General features: G+C 32.0%; 1 protein-coding gene across 2 annotated transcripts in view; it reads right to left on the bottom strand.

Annotated features, from left to right (window-relative positions):
* The window catches only part of LOC127716016 (uncharacterized), a 42,423-nt gene extending 26,840 nt beyond the window's left edge, over window positions 1–15,583 (bottom strand). Inside the window, exon 1 of one of the 2 annotated variants that reach the window (XM_052222136.1) lies at window positions 15,536–15,583. The gene's annotated coding sequence lies outside the window, so the exon portion shown is untranslated. Of the gene's footprint in view, window positions 1–1,364; window positions 1,507–15,535 lie in introns of those variants that run through there. The other variant, XM_052222134.1, reaches the window with a different exon arrangement.
* Between the last annotated feature and the right edge of the window lie 4,279 nt (window positions 15,584–19,862).

Here is a 19,862-nt window from a genome sequence, read left to right on the forward strand (position 1 = left end):
ATAAAAAAAATCTGATACGAAACAGAAATATAAACCGTACACAAGATTTTATCAATCGTTGTTTGATATTTTTCTATATGATTTATTCTTGTATTAGTTCTTGCTAAAAAAAACTTGATGATAAAAAAAAATCAAGAGAGGTATCGAAATCGGTCTTTATAGGTACCTAATGGTAAATATAAACTGTCAACTAAATTCTTAAAATATTCTTTATTCTTGTTGCATTTTTTTTTGAAAAAATAATGTTTTATTTGTCAATGTAATAATTTTACCCGGTAAATCCTTATATAAGATAAAACATGGAACTTTATTCATTTTACGTCCATAGATAAAACATCATAAGCGTTGCATGGGTAATTATTTAGATAGTTTATGACAACCCGTTTCGGTTGACTGCTTAGATAATCCGTTTATTGAAATGTAAATAACTTTCACCAAGCAACTGTCATCTATATAATATTTAAAAATTTAAAGTAAATTAGATACTTAGAATATATTTTTCTTGACAAATTTTATATGGATCAGAACTATTATTTTACATTAGAAACAAAAAATGTTTAAGAAAATTTCAGAACATCTTTGGGATATATTACTTATCATTATATCTTATCGGGCGGAATGAATAAATACAGGACTACTTTATGTCAGAAAGCACGACTGCAAAGTTTTAATGACTAACACATTTCCCGGTTAAGACAATTAATCTTTTCTTATATAACCAATTAAATGTTAAAAATTCTATCGGGAAAAAATGAATTGTACGTTTGCATACGTTATTTAATGAAATAGATATACAGTATTACATTAAAAGACCACAAAAGAATATCCTCCTAGCTATGCCGATTTTATTCATAAAGGGGAGTAACCCCTGATAAACACAGATAAAGTGTCGCTCGTTTTATTTAAAATATTTAAAATCTTAACACGACTGAACACGATCTTACAGCAACTAAACAGATTTTTTACCTTTGGTCTTATTTTATCTGAACGTGATCTAATCAAGTCTTATTTGAACGCTAGAAGAATCTGTCTTGTTTATCTTGACCCGACTGATCTGACTGAACACGATATATCGGAACAGAGTCTGAAAGTCTAAACCGGTCTTAACGTTTTTCCCTAGCAGTAAATCAAGGCGATTAAGACTTGATCAGACCAAAATGACCGTTTCAGACTTAAATCTTGCTACTAGTGTTAAGTAATAAATCTAAATGACAACAAATATTGTTCGAAGTAATTGACGTACATTAAAGTGACTGTTTTTATTGCGCATATGATTTGTAAATACACTTTTAAGTTGATATCGATAATCTTGTTTATAACTATATCTTATTTAACGTTTAAAAATTGTTTAAATGTTCACTTACATTCAATAAAATTCCAGTTTATCACTAGAACAGTATAACAACGACGCTAAAACTGTATTTGTTTGAACGTGTAATTCACAATATTCATATTTTCCTGTTATATATTGTATAAACAAATCGTAGATGCGGTTTTGGTACTTTTCCAAAGGTTAATCTCAAGGTTGATTTCAATTTGATAATTTGACTATTGCCTGAATTCATCTGTTTCATTTTTGTCAAGCCTTCGACTTTTGTCGAAAAAACGAGATATAGCGATCCTATATTCCGTCGTCGGCGTCGTCGTCGTCGTCGTCGTTGTCGTCATCGTCGTCGGCGGCGGCGTCCACAAATATTCACTCTGTGGTTGAAGTTTTTGAAATTTTAATATCTTTCATAAACTAACCTGGTTTTCTACCAAACTTGGACAGAAGCTTGTTTATGATCATAAGATAGTATCCAGAAGTAAATTTTGTAAAGATTTTTCAGGTTTTTTCGTATTTTACTTATAAATGGACTTAGTTTTTCTTCCAGATAACATTACATACAGTCTAGAGTTAAAGTTTTTAAAACTTTTATTAGATTCATAAACTATTCTGGATTTTAACCAAACTTGGACAGAAGCTTCTTACAATCAAAAGATAGTATTGAGAGGAATATTTTTATTAATTTTTTTCCTCGGTTTTGTTGAGCCTGCGATTAACAGCAAAAGTAGGCGAGACACTGGGTTCCGCGAACCCTTGCAAATTTTGAACATTTGCGTCTTTGTCATAAAATATGAATACTATGCGATAAAATTACATTAAATCCCATAAAACAGAAATATGATTTTTGTAAGTTTCTATCCTCATTAGTCCATTTTTAGTAGTTGTTGGTCACTCAATAAAGCACTGTCTTCAATTGTTTATGATTTTCGTTCTCCATTTGTCACAGTACTGTGACGTGAATTTATATTTCTTTCCTTTTGGTCTAATACACTAGTAGCAAGATTTCAGTCTGAAACGGTCATTTTGGTCTGATCAAGTCTGAATCAACTGAATTTACCGCTAGGGAAAAACGTTAAGACTTTTTAAGACTTTCAGACGCTGTTCATATATGTCGTGTTCAGTCCGTTCATTCATGTCAAGATAAACAAGACAGAAGGCTCTAGCTGTTAAACAAGATATGTTAAGACGGTTTTAGACGAATTCAGACCAAACATAAAAAGTAATGTTCAAAATTTTCAGATCGGGTTAAGATCCGTTTAGTGTGTCAGAATGATATTAGGAGTTACGCCCCTTCATGTGGATGATACATTTTAATTATAAAAAAATTACAATATAAATGCTAGAATGAAAAACGTATATTTTTAATAATTAAACATAAAATCATTGGTTGACGTTTTATTTCTTTTGGTCTTTTTTTAAGAGATTAGTGATTTTGTTTTGTTGAGGAAATAACTTATTCGCCTATAACTGTTTATGATTTTATTTTATTTTTTATTTTCTGATGTTAATTTATGTATTTATCTACTTATTCTTTGAAAAGAAGTAATTGCAAATTTTAAACATAACATTATCAAAAGAGAGAAAACACCTTATAAATTTCATGCGTCTGAAGCACGTTTCTGGATTTAACTTCATCGGGAACGATAAACGTAAATACAAATATGTTTTATGTCAGATAATTTATATCGTTAATTTCGTTATCTTTCGATACTTTCCTCTAAAACTTAATAATTACTTCGTGGCATTTAGTAATCATTCCCCGTGCGTGTTATTCTTTTTATATTTGGACAACCGTCTTCTTTTTTTTTTTTTGCTTTTATTTCGTAGTGATGCGTAGTCACCAAGGCCGCATCAGGGAACCATGTCTCCGAGTGCAGTTAATATTCTGAAAACTGCACTTAGACCGTGACGAGACAATAAAACTATAAATAACATACCATCGGAAAGAAGAAGATGTTGATGGGAGGGGGCGGGGAGGAGGTTACAGAATAGAGAATGAGTGGCAATAAATATAAAGAATAGAGAAAATGGATAAAAAAAATAAAGAATAGAGAATAATAAGGTGCTTGAATATAAAGAATTGATAATAATAGACAAAAAGTTTAAAGAATAGAGAAAATCGGCATAAAAAATTAAAGAATAAAGAACTAGAGGCTCTAAAGAGCCTGTGTCGCTCACCTTGGTCTATGTGCATATTAAACAATGGACACAGATGGATTCATGACAAAATTGTGTTTTGGTGATGGTGATGTGTTTGTAGATCTTACTTTACTGAACATTCTTGCTCCTTACTATTATCTCTATCTATAATGAACTTGGCCCAGTAGTTACAGTGGAAAATATTTTGTAAAAATTTACAAAAATTTACAAAATTTATGAAAATTGTAAAAAATTGACTATAAAGGGCAATAACTCCTTAAAGGGTCAATTGACAATTTTGGTCATGTTGACTTATTTGTAGATCTAACTTTGCTGTACATTATTGCTGTTTACAGTTTATCTCTATCTATAATAATATTCAAGATAATAACCAAAAGCTGCAAAATTTTCTTAAAATTACCAATTCAGGGGCAGCAACCCAACAACATGTTGCCTGATTGGTCTGAAAATTTCAGGGCAGATAGATCTTGACCTAATGAACAATTTTATACCATCAGATTTGCTCTAAATGCTTTGGTTTCAGAGATATGAGCCAAAAACTGCATTTTACCCTATGTATTATTTTTTTGCCATGTCGGCCATCTTGGTTTGCGGGCAGGGTCATCGGACACATTTTTTAAACTAGATACCCTAATGATGATTGTGGACAATTTTGGTTAAATTTGTCTTAATAGTTTCAGAGGAGAAGATTTTTGTAAAAGATTACAAAAATTTACGAAAAATGGTTAAAAATTGACTATAAAGGGCAATAACTCCTTAAGGGGTCAACTGACCATTTTGGTCAAGTTGACTTATTTGTAGATCATACTTTGCTGAACATTATTGCTGTTTACAGTTTATCTCTATCTATAATAATATTCAAGATAATAACCAAAAACGGCTAAATTTCCTGAAAATTACCAATTCAGGGGCAGCAACCCAACAATGGGTTGTCTGATTCATCTGAAAATTTGAGGGCAGATAGATCTTGACCTGATAAACAATTTTACCCCATGTCAGATTTGCTCTTAATGCTTTGGTTTCAGAGATATAAGCCAAAATCTACATTTTACCCCTATGTTCTATTTTTAGCCATGGCGGCCATCTTGGTTGGTTGGCGGGGTCATCGGACACATTTTTTAAACTAGATACCCCAATGATGATTGTGGCCAAGTTTGGTCAAATTTGGCCCAGTAGTTTCAGAGGAGAAGATTTTTGTAAAAGTTTACGGACGACGGACGACGGACGACGGACGCAGGACGACGGACGACGGACGCAAAGTGATGAGAAAAGCTCACTTGACCTTTCAGGTCAGGTGAGCTAAAAAAAGGACCCCCTCCAGATCCTCATAGAAGTTTTCGTTAAAACAATACAACCTAATTTAAGTTCAGCATCTAGTATATATCCTTGTAAATGCGTTAATCCTTTCTTTCATTTTAATAACAATTTTATTTAATATAAAATAATTATGTATTTATTTGTTTATTCAAGTTGCACTATAGAAAATAATTCTTCTTCGCCTTTTTCTTCCTATAATAGTAATAAATGTATTCGTTATTTAATATTTTCTGTCAATAAAGATTGAATTCGATGGCACGTGCCACTAATCAAAAATGATCCTTAAACTATCAAAAACTTGGCAATTACAATGGCTATTTCACAATTACATCATATGTACACCTGTCATGGTATCATAGCTCCGTTCATGTATGTGTAATTTAAGGTTCTGACACATTTTATAATACTAGTAGCTTCTTTCTGAACACTATTGACGACATTGTTAAAACTGCACGAACATATCACAAAACCGCAAATTTAGTGGTTAAAAAATAAACGATAATGACAAAAAAATAATTAAAAACTAAAAACAAAACAAAATTCTGTTGGAAGTAGCATATATTTACATGTATAAATTGTCTAGTGCTTTTATTACAGCGGTATACTTGTTTTATACACAGACCATATTCTGATCATATTCTATGCTAAGATATTGACAAGTCAGAAGTATATATGTTAAAAGTCGTTTTAAATCAATTCATTTCACAGCTGAGGCAAATGTTCCTTCCCATTGTTGAATGGAGGTTAAATAAATGTGAACAATAAAAAAGATGTATATTTCTTAGGCATGGAGCTAGGCATTTCTGAAGTATCTTTGATAGCATTTTTTTCCTATCAAAAATGTATGCTGGTATATATGTAACTCTAGGTGTTTACCTAAAATGTTATGTATATGTAAAAGTTTAAGATTTTTTTTTTAATATTTGCCAAAAAAAAAAAACATTATCCGGAAAACCATATAATGGCGTTTTGTCCTTTAATTCTGTTTTTGTGATTTTCTAACCTACCTTCTAATTGATACGTTAATCCAAACAGTGCAAGTGTGTAATGCAAACATGCAAAATTCGGCTTTGGTGTATCATGTTAAAACAATACCCATAAATTATGATAATTTTCAATAATTTTAGATAAGATTATGCAAGGAAATGTGTTATTGTTTTCTATTTATCTAGCAAAATTGTATCTTTTTTTACACAAAGATGTCGATAAATAAATTTGATACCCTGCATTTATCATGCATTTCAATAGCATATTGTCAAATTGTTAAAAGATCTCCTCCTTAACAGGGAATCCGTTAGTATTGAAAGTCCCTGTCCTAAATTATTGAATTTGTCATTCTGCATTGACAATATTCAATTTATCTTGGTGTAAGTAATACGCACTCATTCGGGCTAACGCCCTTAGTGTGTATCTAATACATATTATTTTCTCCCTCGTTTCACCCCTCCGATAATAAAGTTTTTTCTTAACTAGATATCGTAGAAAAACCAAACACAGTATAGGGTTGTGCGTTCGCTACAAGATCGCCTTGAATTTAACATGTTCAACATAAATATATACAATCAGCCATGCAAAAAGGCATAACATTTGTGTCAACTAATTCTGCCTCTTTAAAGGTCAAATGAAAGTTAGTCATTTCACTCTACTATGGAATGAAATGAACGAGAGAACTTTTGACGTGGTATAGTTATAATATAACTGTTCTTTATACTTAATATACTGAGTTTGTACTGCAAGCCGAAAAATCCACTTTGCTCTCTGGATGTCTCTTGGCTTTTGTTTTTGTTTTTGGTTTGTTTGCTATATTATTGACGTAAATAAAACCAACAACTCCTTTTATTCAGATATATAATTTGAGTTCTGTAAATTTCTAGACGTACGTAAGAATGAAAGACGAAAATGCAGGTTTCATAAATGGTCATCAAAGAGCGACACAATTAAAAACAAATAAAAAATTTTTTTGATTATCAAATTTGAATCTCATGATTTTTGTAAAAAGGCGGAATTAAATTTCCAAAGTGATATTCAAACTTATTATTCAAAGACAAACTGACAACGCCATGGCAAAATAAAAAAAAGTCAAAATGACAAACTGTACAGATATGCTAACTTAGAATATATAGAACATACTTTATGACTTCATAACCATAGAAAGACAACGAAGGATCATATCATAAACAAAATTGTATTGAAAGGTCAATGATGAGAAAATTTTAACATTTGTTATACCTAGTACTTCATAATCTTTTTCTGAAAAGTTTTGTCGTCCTGAATATGCATGAAATGTTTGCCACTGGATGTTAAGCAACCAACAATCAATTAATCTTTTGCTCTAAAAAATTAATTAAACAATATAAGCCACAATTGTATCCATCACTTGGTGTCTGTTTAGGGGCCAGCTGAAGCACGCCTCCGGGTGCGGGATTTTCTCGCTGTGTTGAAGACCAATTGGTGGCCTTCAGCTGTTTTCTGCTCTGTGGTCGGGTTGATGTCACTTTGACACATGCATTCCCCATTTCCATTCTCAATTTTGAATAGTATAAAAAGTTGTTTTATTTAAAAGAGACTTTGAATAATAACTTTAAAACACAGTTATGTTATAATTGAACGAGTTCATAAAAACTAGAAATAAAGGACTATATATATACTGGAGTAAAACCAAAAGTTTGTTCCGACACTGGACTTGTAGGCAACGGCTCAGATGTACTTATTTATACTGGATAACCTATATGTGTGGTCATAAAAATTACAGACTAATTTCCTCTATGTAAACACAAGGAGATGTGGTATATTAAGAATTGCTTATGAATTTACAACTATCCGTAAAGTTCAAATGAGGTGGACGAAAGCCACCAGAGACAACCGTACGGCCTTCTAAAAACCATTCCGTTAAGTTGGCTAAAAACGGTCCCAACATGAAAAATATGAAATAATCAAACTCTGAGAAAACTAACGGATTTTACTCAGATCCATCCATCTTGACACCTCAAACATTCAAACACTATATAATTTTAAACCTAACTGACTCGCAATTTTATAATAAACAATAATTATGAACTTTTTAAAATAAGTTATCCATGGGGAATACTTAAAAAATCATCTTATTCACGATGTAAAAATGAATATTTAAAACTTTTCCGTTATATGTTACCTGTGAAATGGCGCCAATGTAGTTTTATTTTTTTGGCGCAAATGAAAGATTGATTTTTTTTTTCAAAATTGGCGCAAATGCAATGCACCCCCTCTTTGGAATAATTTAAAAAGGTAAATTCACCTGTATTGGTATTGCTGGTGTATATTTGTCACACGTTCCATCTACAATATACGGAAATGACACGGCTGGGTATTGTAAAGTTACTGAAGGACGTTTAATGTCAAATTCATATCCCCGGGCGAAAACATGATTATTTACCGGTTTGTCAAAACGCCGTTTGTACACTTACCAAAGTGTATTGATCTTTCACGCTGTCTAGTCTAAGATTAAAAGTTTAGGCAATTTTTGTAGGTTTTTAAAGTGAACGGAAAATGAGCTTTGCAACAGTGTCTCTAACGATAAAAAAAATAATGTGGTCCGTCAATATGACATATTACAGAGGCAGGTATAAATATTTGTAAAATTGGCTTAAATATTTCATTTAACAGCAATTTGTAGAACTGATTATTTTGATCCCTCGAATACGTGTAAAATAATGAGTATTTATATTATTTAGATTCTTTCATATAATTGTTTTTGTTTATTGTATTCACGAATTTTATATAAACTCATGACGTTTAGACCTTGACATTTCGTGTAGACACCTGGGGCACTATTTGATTTTTAAGAATAATCTTAAACTGCACAAAAATTCGTCAATGTTTGTCTCGAATATGATCAAAAAGGACATCTTGTTTATTCAATTTTTTTAAAGTAACCAAACTGGATTATTTTTGTATAAAGCAAAGATATCGGAAAGTTCTCAAAATCATTTTTCTCTGGTGGTCCTTGAAGAAAATCTTCTGTTCCTAACTATTATTTCTATTGCATAATTTCGATGGTCAAAACCTTCGGACCACCACTTTTCAAAAATTTTCATTGTATATGGATCTATATGCAAGTATATATATACAATGTATACCAGACATTTCTCTGACTGTTTTTTCTTCTTTTTTTTTTAATAAATCCGTTGGTTGTGTACTGATTGATACTTCAGTCTTGGAGAACAAGATTTATTTCAGTACTATAGTTGTAATTAGCTTTGAGCAAACTTCCAGAAATTGCAAATACCCTTATTTCCCTGCTTTGTGTCTATTGTCTTAATGTAAGTTTTTTTTTGTGTGTCTCGTACCGATCTTTTGAGTTAATCTAATTGCAATTGATTTGTGCAGGTTGTTCTAATATTGTTCTGTTACACCACTGTCCCAGTCTCGGGGAGGGTTAAGCGCTCACAAACATGTTATTGTACTGTTACACCACTGTCCCAGGTTAGGGGGCTGGTTGGGCCGGATCCCGCTAACATGTTTAACACCGCCACATTCTGTATGTATGCTCTGTCCAAAGTCAAAGTCAAATGTAATTCAGTGGTTGTCGTTTTTTGCTGTGTTACATATTTGTTTTTCGTTCATTTTTTTTTGTACATTAATTTGACCGTTAGTTTTCTCGTTTGAATTGTTTTACATTTGTGATTTCGGGGCCTTTTATAGCTGACTATGCGGTATGGGCTTTGCTTATTGTTAAATGCCGTACGGTGACCTATAGCTGTTAATTGCTGTGTCATTTGGTCTCTTCTGGAGGGTTGTCTCATTGGCAATCTTCGTTTTTATATCAGCCCTGCCATATTCTGTGTGTGTCTATCCCAAGTCAGGAGCCTGTAGTTTAGTTGTTGTCGTTGGTTCATGTCTCGACTCATATTTGATATTTTGTAAATTATTTTGTTATATATAATTAGGCCGTAAGTTTTCTCGTTTGAATTGTTTCGCACACTTTTCACGTCGGGCCTTTTGACAGTATCGGGTTTTGTCATTGTTGAAGGCCTTAATTACGGTTGTCTATAATTGCTTACATCCACTTCATATTTGAACTCCGGTGGATAGTTGCCTCATTAGCAATCATACATTTCTTCGTTTTTATTTATTTACCTGACTTTTAAACTCGTGTTTCGAACCGAGTCCTGAGCATGCATGACATATTTGTCACTGGGCGTTAATAATTAGCAACAAACAATCAACCAATTAAACTTGTGTTAAATAAGAAGAAAAACCATTTGATATTCATTCATTTAGTGGGGTGGGCTGGTAATTAAGAGCTGAAAAATATGCATAATAAGCGAAAGATTAAAAATGTTAATAATGCCCTCTATAAATTTAAACTGACCACCACGGAATAGCCCAACTTAGTGTTGAAAGTAGCGTTAAACACCAATCAATCAAAATCCCTTCCCTAGAATATCAAATAGTCGTCCCTTAACATTTTTTGTCCGTGTAGTTCTTATATTTATCCAGCTTATCGTCATACAAGGATGTCCTATTAAGACTGTCATACCATAAAAACGTTTATAACACAGCTCACATTCCAATATATCTGCATTCATAAATTTATTAATGTCATTTAGACTAAACGACGCCATGTTTGTTATGTGCCTCTGCCGTTTAAATTACCTATCAAAAACGAAGAGGTGGAAGAGGGCCAGAAGATCTTCCCTATGCAAAAAAACAGAAATGGACCTCTTCTGGCTCACTACCGAAGAACAAAAAAACACGCCCCTGTTTCTTGTTGAAGACTGATTTACCCGGTACGTCTAAACACCACCTAGGCCGCCTTGGTGCACTAAGCTCTGAAAACTGCACTAAGCCCATGATGGAACAGTCATATAAGTACCAAGGTCATTCAGTATGATAATGTTGTAAATAAAGAGCATATATTTAAATTGTGGTGTAAATGTATTTAGAAATAAAAGAGTTATAAACATTTTACATGGCACGCGCCGACTTTTGTATAATGTGTCCAGTTATCATAGTGTTGATTGAATCCACCGAAGCTTGACGAGTTCATATAAACCAATACCAATATCTTTATTCCCATAACCATTGCAGATACATAGGTACAGAGAGAGTGCAAAATATGTACATGAATATGCATCTATTTACAAAACATATATACAATACAGTGGTTTCCAAATAATATACATTTTAGCTAGGAGGACCCACATGTTTATTTATACACTTTGTAAACTTACATAATCTTTTTAGCTCTGAATTTTTGTTTAATTTGCTCATCAATTTTCTAAACTTTAGTGTATTAACATAAGCCAAATAGTACTTATCAAGGTATAATTTTCTACTGTCTTTAAAAAATGGACATTCTAGCAGATAATGAAATTCGTCTCCAATGCTACCAATATTACAAAGATGACATTTTCTATCATTTCTATTAACATTATTCCACCTCCCTGTCTCTATTGAGAGTCTGTAGTTTGTGGTTCTATATCTACACAAAATAATACTTTCGTGCATATCCAACATATCAAAATATTTTTTTTCAAAATTTAATTCTAACTTAAAAATTCTATAATCTACTGATTATGTAGACTCTTGAAATTGTGTATTCCACAACTGTTTGTATTGGTCTTGTAATCGCAACTTTAGTGCATTTTTTAATCATATATCATTACCAAAACATTGAGAAATCCAAATATTTGAAAAACCACATGCATCCAATATATTTTTAACTTCACTCACAAAAAAATGTACATACATTATTAACAGTAAATAGTGTTTTTAATAGTGTATATGCGATAGAAGATAACTTAGTCTCTTTAGCAGATACTAATTTACACCAATAAGATACTATTTTTAATTTAAAGGATATCTACCAAGTTCTCCGTATACCATATAGCTAGGTGTGGAATTTTCAGTTTCAAAAGAAGTTTACAGAATTTCTGATGGATTCTTTCTATAATTTCAACATCACCATGCCCCCAAATTTCACATCCATACAAAAGTATGGGTTTCACAACTTTATAGAAAAGATCTAAGTGACACTGAGTGGAAAGATTATGTATGCGGCCTGATTTCAACACCTTAAACATAGCTTGTGTGGCTTTTTCTGCTAGGTGTTTCTGTGCTATTTTAGTATTACCAGTTCTAGATAATAATATGCCCAAATAGTTAAATTCTTTTAATATTTTCAATGTCAGTGCCGTCTATAGCTATATAAAAATGTAAATTTGACGGCATTCTGCCTCTAGAAAAAATCATCACTTTAGTTAACTTTAAGCTTCCAAATATTACAGTATTCACTGAAAGAATCCAGCTGTTTCTGTAAATCATCAGCACTTTCTGCCAATAGTACTATGTCGTCTGAACTAAGGATATGAATGGAAAGGTTAAATATGCACCAAGATCGTAAATTAAGATTGATTATTATAATGTAAAAAAATATGTTCAAAGTTGGTTCGAAAATCTTAAGAGATTTAAAAGTTATCATAAAAAAGAAGATGTGGTATGATTGCCAATGATACAACTCTCCACAAGAGACCAAATGACACAGAAATTAACAACTATAGGTCACCGTACGGCCTTCAACAATGAGCAAAGTCCATACCGCACAGTCAGCTATAAAAGGCCCCGAAATGACAATGTAAAACAATTCAAACGAGAAAACTAACGGCCTAATTTATGTACAAAAAATGAACAAAAAACAAATATGTAACACATAAACAAACAACAACCACTGAATTACAGGCTCCTGACTTGGGACAGGCACATACATAAAGAATGTGGAGTTAAACATGTTAGCGGGGTCCCAACCCTCCCCCTAACCTGGGACAGTGGTGTAACAGTACAACATAAGAACGAACTATAAAAATCAGTTGAAAGAGGCTTAACTCATCAGATGGATAAAAATACAAATACTACAAATACAAGTTAACATTTTTACGGGGCACGCGCTCTTCTTGTGTAATGTCTGATCACCTTGAAAATTGATCCAACCAATCTTTAACTGGTAAATTATGTTTCCTTGTTGCTAAGTAGTAATGATAAAAGGGCTGTTGATCTTTTCTTTGATGCTTTGTTAGAAAAAATATATTTGGAAGAAGTGATTGTTTAATTGCGCTAGTTGAAATAAAAACAGTGAAACAATAGAAATTGGCTTTTACTCAAAGACATATCTGATTTACCTATGGCGTTTTTGTCGTTTGGTTGCTGTCAAATTGAAGTTTATTCCACATCTCCTATAGTTTGAGTTCTGTTTGATTACTTTTTATTACCGTCTCCTCGGAGACGGTATTAAGAGTTGAACGATGGACAGTCTGCGGGCTGAAGGCTTTCTTACTACCTAATTGGAAGATATTACTTACGCTGTCATAATTAAATTTCGTTCATTGGTTGGGACAATTCAAACCTAGTAAATGTCTTTTAATCCCGTAGAGTGTCGGATCTGAACTCTTTATTTTAGTAAATAGATTTGCCTGGTTACCAATCATGCATATCGGTACACAGGTAACACTTATCTATAAATAGCCAAATCTCCTGAAGATTTGTAAACACACACGTGATTATTTCATGTTACGTACATTTTATACGTGAAAACATAAGAAAACTTTTAGGAAAATGCCTTTTTCTTAGGTTATATTTATTTATACTCAGTAAGATTTGATTTGATTTAATTTTTGGTGTTTTAACGCCACTTTGAAGCACCGCTTTTGGGCTATTTCGTGGCGGCCAGTTTTTATTGGTGGAGGAAGCCGGAGCGCCGGGAGAAAACCACCGACCTTCGATAGGAAAACTGACAATCCTAGTCAATTAAGATTGGAGTCGAGTGCACCCGCACGAGCGGGGTTCGAACTCACAACCTCAGTGTTGACTGGCTAGTGATTACAGTAGTAACTACTTAGACCACTCGGCCACCGAGGCCCCCTACTCAGTAAGATAATCTAAAGGCAACACAAACATTTTAAAACGGAGATATCAAATAATTTCTGTTCGATTGATATTAATTTACACAAGAATTTTTATCTCAGGGGGCGGGGGCGGCGGCGGCGGCACTTCGACCTTTTTATGGCAGAGGTGAGCAGCTGAGACATCCAATACCCCACTCTTTATATATATATATATATATATATATATATATATATATATATATATGAACAAGTCTAAATTGAAAACAACGTTCAAACCTATGATTGCGTTGGATAAAAACCGCAATTTTTATACGTGTGCATGCAAAACAAATTTCTTGGTAGAGGGGTCTAAATACAGCACAAACAACATTTTCCAAAAGACCAAATGAGTGAAAAAGTATATTTTAACAAAACGCATTTGACTAGCAGGTCGAACAACTGATGTTCTTAAACCCTGCTGACTGCCATTGGCGATTGACAAATAAACGGATCACAAGATGTAACAATTAGATCTTATCATTAATTTATTACCAAACAGAAAACAATAAACTTGCGGAAAAGATGGTATACCGCAAACATGAGGTGCAAACATTTGTACACCATATCCAGATTTCGACAATTAATGTCTCTTCAGTGATGTTAGGAATCGAAACGGTATTTGGAAGGCCATATAATTTACCTCAATTTAGGATAGACTCTTGAATTTTGAAAGAGTCAAAATAGGATGAACGGATCATATAAGTCCGAAGGCAAATATAATACAAGCCCAAACGAAAAAATATAAACAAGTCTAAATTGAAAACAACGTTCAAACCCATGATTGCGTTGGATAAAAACCGCAATTTTTATACGTGTGCATGCAAAACAAATTTCTTGGTAGAGGGGTCTAAATACAGCACAAACAACATTTTCCAAAAGACCAAATGAGTGAAAAAGTATATTTTAACAAAACGCATTTGACTATATATATTGAATGATAAAAGAACATACATGCAGTTACCCTAGCTATCATATATTTTTTACAATACGTATATATACCTGCCGTGACATAGCTATCATTGTTACGTTATTTCATGGGGAGATACTAGTAAATAGATTTGACAAATATCTTAAACATTTACGAAAGTGATTTTAGAGACATATATACACAATCTCTGGTGATTTTAATTGCATCTGTAAAAAAATATCGACATCTGATTAGTTTCAGATTCAATCATCAACCTTGTCTTATATTTCACCTAAATTTCTCGACCTCATGCAATTTCATGAAGCTTCAAACAGTGACCTATCCCAGCGACTCATCAATTCCACTCATTACATAATAAGTGCCCCCACACACACCCCAAGATCGTTTGGCTGAGTTGGATGTTGTCTAGATCTACCTAGCTAGCTCTTCCTAGCAAGATATAGCAGAGGTTGAAGAACAGAAGACTAAAAATATATCTAAAAGGGAATATAAGAAGAGCAAAAAACTACTCTCAGACGATGTATGCTAACATATTTTAAGCAATGTTTAATTTCTATGAATGATTTTAAAGGAGATGTGAAGTATACATAATTAATTTAGACAGCAACCCAATTAAGCAACAAACAAAACGTGACAATTTACTTCTAAAGTTCAATCTACGGTCTTCTTCAATGGACATGTCATTACAACATTTTAAAGTTTTTTATCCTCCCAAGTCTAACTATAATATATAGAATAGTTGCGAATATGTGAGCCAAAATTAGTTCCTGTGAAAAAAGTTCCAGTGGAACAAATATCACAGGAAATATATTCTGGGAGAACTTTTTTCACAGATAATTTCTATATGATTTGTTCCATCTCTATAAAATAAGTTCAACAATTTACCTGGTGAAATAAGTTCTGGGTTTGTGAAATTTGTTCCTTACCTAGTGAAATAAGTTCAAGGTTTGTGAGATGTGTTCCTTACCTGGTGAAATAAGTTCCTTGTCTGTGAAATATGTTCCACTGGTTATACAAGTTATCTTTTATACTGAGAATTGTTATCAGTGAGCTTAAAGTTATAATTCAAGTTCATTATAAAAACATGTATTATATTGATAATGTAATAAATAAAAGGTGTAAACATCCAATATGGATTCTGTGGAGTATAGCAAAATGTTTAATTACATTATGCATACAAAAATATCCAAATGACAATAATTTAATGAGGCAGATAAGCGAAGAATAAGAAAAATCCGTCAGAAATTTTTTATAGATCAATCATTTATTTATGAATATTGCAATTCAACATATGTTACTTCATATCAGAATTTGTAGATAAACTGTTATCACAGAAATATGTCTCATCCTTTTGTAATTTTGATTATGCAAATGTTGAAATTAAAATAGCAATACTTTAACATGTTTCATAAGTTATGCAAATATTCAAAGTCAATGAAACATGACTGAGGTACATGGCTAAACAATTTCCATGTAAATGAGATGTGCCAAAGCTAATACAACTGCATACCAAATACCATTGAATTATTATAAGTCGTTCCCTTTAAACAAACCTAAACACAAACATTAACTTATAAACTATGTAAAAGTTTCAAAGTCAATGAACCATGAAGAGGGGGTGAGGCTATATAATATCCATGGAAACGATATTTGCAAATGCCAATAAATTTGCATACCAAATATCGTTTACTTAACATTAGCAGTTCATCTTAAACTGATCTAATCACAAACTAATACATGTAAACTAAGCAAAAGTTTCTTAGTCGATAGACAATGACTGAGGGGGCGAGGCCAAATATTCTCCATGGTAATGAGATGTGCTAATGCTTATACAACTGAATACCAATTAACATTTGCCTACCCTAAATGGTTCCCCTTGAACTGACCTAATCACAAACTAATACATGTTAACTTAGCAAAATTCTCAAAGTCAATAGACCATGACTAAGGGAGCCAAATAATCTCCATGGAAATAAGATATGCCAATGCTTATACAACTGCATACCAAATATCATTGACCTACCACTAGTTGTTCCCCATAAACTGACCTAATCACAAACTAATACATGTAAAGTAAGCAAAAGTTTCAAAGTCAATAGACCATGACTGAGGGGACAGGGCCAAATAATCTCCATGGAAATGAGATGTGCCAATGCTAATACAACTGCATACCAAATATGATTGACCTACCACTTGTGGTTCGCCATAAACTAGACCTAATCACAAACTAATACATTGTTGACGACGCCGCCCACGCCGACGCCGGAAACAGCATACCTATGTCTCGCTTTTTGACTCCGTCAAGGCGAGACAAAAAATGAAATAGTGTGTTTTAAATATTTATCGCAGTTGTTAATAATAGTTGTGCATTTGTTTTTTAATCATATTATCTACGTACAATATATATGCTGACTTAATTTGAATTTCTCAAAGATTTACCTTATTTTGAACGTTGTCGTGTTGTTTAAAGACTTCAATGTTGAATATTAAACTTGTCAGGTACAACTATAGAATGTTTTGCTTGATATAAAGTTAATGCATCATGTTAATCTATAACACCCGGAACTTATTTAACATTTAGTAAAAAAATTAGTTCCGGAATAAATTTTACAGTGCTGGAACATATTTTCTTAAAATATATATTCCGGGTAAAAATTTTCGGTGATATAAATTCCGGTGGAACATATTTCCTATGAAATAAGTTCCAGCGGAACAAATGTCACGCCGGAACATTTTTTTTGTTACAAAAAATAATCTTAATAGCAAAAAATAATTCAGATATTACTTGGAACTATGAGCAGGGTCAGGAACAAACTTCTAATGTTTGTTTTGAGGTTTATTGACTATTTATACTAGACATGCTAAATGAGAGAAAGAGAAAGAAAAGAAAATTATAAATTTAAAAGACGAAAATACTGTTGGCACTTTAAAAGATTATTCTTAATTGTATGTTTTCTACAAGAATTGTAAAAACAAGTATAAACATACATATACTATGATCATAAAACAAAAAGACATTTATATGTCAACATACGAACGGTCTCCCACAAAAGATTATGTCAATCCAGTATGTCAAGCTTTTAAGGGTAAGTATGATAAGGGCCTTATTCGTCACCCAACATTAAATGGTATAGTAAATAAATATGAAGATATGTACAAGTAAAACAATAACAAAAGATACAGTATCAAGCTGTATGCTTGATTAAGTTTTGGTCAAATTTGTTGATTCTCTTATGTTGATGGCCTCATAGTGAACTTAAAGTAGCTTTGCAGAACTTATCACCTTCTTTATAACCAACGACGTCTATTATGATTTGAAAAAAAATGGCGGCGAAACTACTTTGTTTTCAGGCGCTTACAATAGGTCTTATATAACAAATTACCCGTCTCACGACTCTGAGTATTTTTCATCAAAAAATAAAATCAAGAAGTCCAATAAAACCAAATAATCTGAAAAAAAGAAACATTTAATTGTTAAGGATACTCATTATTCAAATATAGAAAAAGAGGCGTGGGGCATTCCACATTGCAGTCCAACTACAATGAATAGACAAAATCTTCATCGACAACAAAAATAACCATACATATATGTGAAGCTTTACATTTTAAGGATCATTTTTGAAAAGATGTGAGATACCGTTGGAAATATATTAATTGTGTTCTTATATGTTTAAATTTTACTACGTTTCACTCTCTATCAGGCATGGGGCGAATTACATTGCAATGTAATGCATTATATTACAATTACTTTGACCAAACCATGCATTATATTACAATTACAATTACATGCATTTATCAAAGTAATGCATTATATTACAATTACTTTTGCAAAGTAATGCCTTGAATTACACATTACATTTGAAAATTTTATTAGTGAATAGAAAAATTAAACATTTTGAAAAACAACTACATTTCACAAAAGATTATAGCATATGCAGTAACTGTTCCATGAATTGAATATAAGTATACATGTAAAAAGTCTATTTAATTTGACTTTTACAATTTTTAATTATTTTAACTTAATGTTGACTTTACTTTTATAAAAATATTTTTTGTTGTTTTTCTTTAAATTTTAAACGAAATATTTAATTACTGTGAATTACTTCCCTAATTATAAAATAAACATAGACCTTAATTAAAATTAACATATTCTTAATTAATCAAGAAATCTTAAATTTGGTTTAGTTAAAACTCCAACAATATGTTAAAGATGTAGTATGTGAAAAAAGTAATGACATGTAATGCCATGTAATGCATGAAATTACACAACTTTTTGCTAAAGTAATGCATTATATTACAATTACATGTAATGCACAAATTGCTGCATTACACATTACATGCAATTACTTGGAAAAATGTAATGCATTACCATGCATTACAATTACAAATTTGCATTACCCCATGCCTGCTCTCTACACTTTTCGATGCCTATTATGAACGAAAAACTTTCAGGTGGAAGCGGCCATACTTTTCTAACACAAATAAACAAGCAAACAACCAAAGAAAAAGCCAACGAACAACTCCGATATCTGTTTGAAAAAAAATAATCGATAAAAAGACATTACCCCCAATTTCCAGTTTTAATACTTTCCCCCCCCCCCCCCCCCCAAAATTGGTAAATCTAAAAAAAGGTATAAGCCTTTTATAATTTTTGTTATCTACTACAATTTACATACAATTTTGAACGAATTGAACTACAAAGAGAAAACATTTTCCACTTTCATCAGCTATGAGACGGCTAGCTTTTTAGAAAAGCTATTACTTGTTCAGTTTATAAGAATTCATAATTGAAAGGGTTATTTGCATGAGTATAGATCAATTGCTTTTCTTTCACCCAAGCCATGCATATACTCAGAGGACAAAAAGGATAAAAAAACTTGAACACAAGTACAGTATAAGTAAACTTTTTGAAAATAAAATAGTTCCCTACTTTACCATCTTACTATTTTATGACGTATTAGGACCTAAATTAAATAAATTTTTTTGCAAAGTTTTAAAATATCCAGTTACCTTTAAAGAATAATGATAAGATCCGAAATAAGGTAACTTTAAACTGTGAAGGAAAACATGTATATATGATGAATCGTTCTAAACCCCAACCCTTTTACATAAGTCTTATAAAATAACCTTCTCATTATAAATTCTGATGTACGTATAGCACCTTTAACTAACAATTATAAGAAAGTTTAATTTAAGACCACTTAAATTCTAA

The sequence above is a fragment of the Mytilus californianus genome, unplaced genomic scaffold (genome assembly GCF_021869535.1).
Source record: "Mytilus californianus isolate M0D057914Y unplaced genomic scaffold, xbMytCali1.0.p SCAF_9, whole genome shotgun sequence".
In the NCBI taxonomy this organism is placed as follows: domain Eukaryota; kingdom Metazoa; phylum Mollusca; class Bivalvia; order Mytilida; family Mytilidae; genus Mytilus; species Mytilus californianus.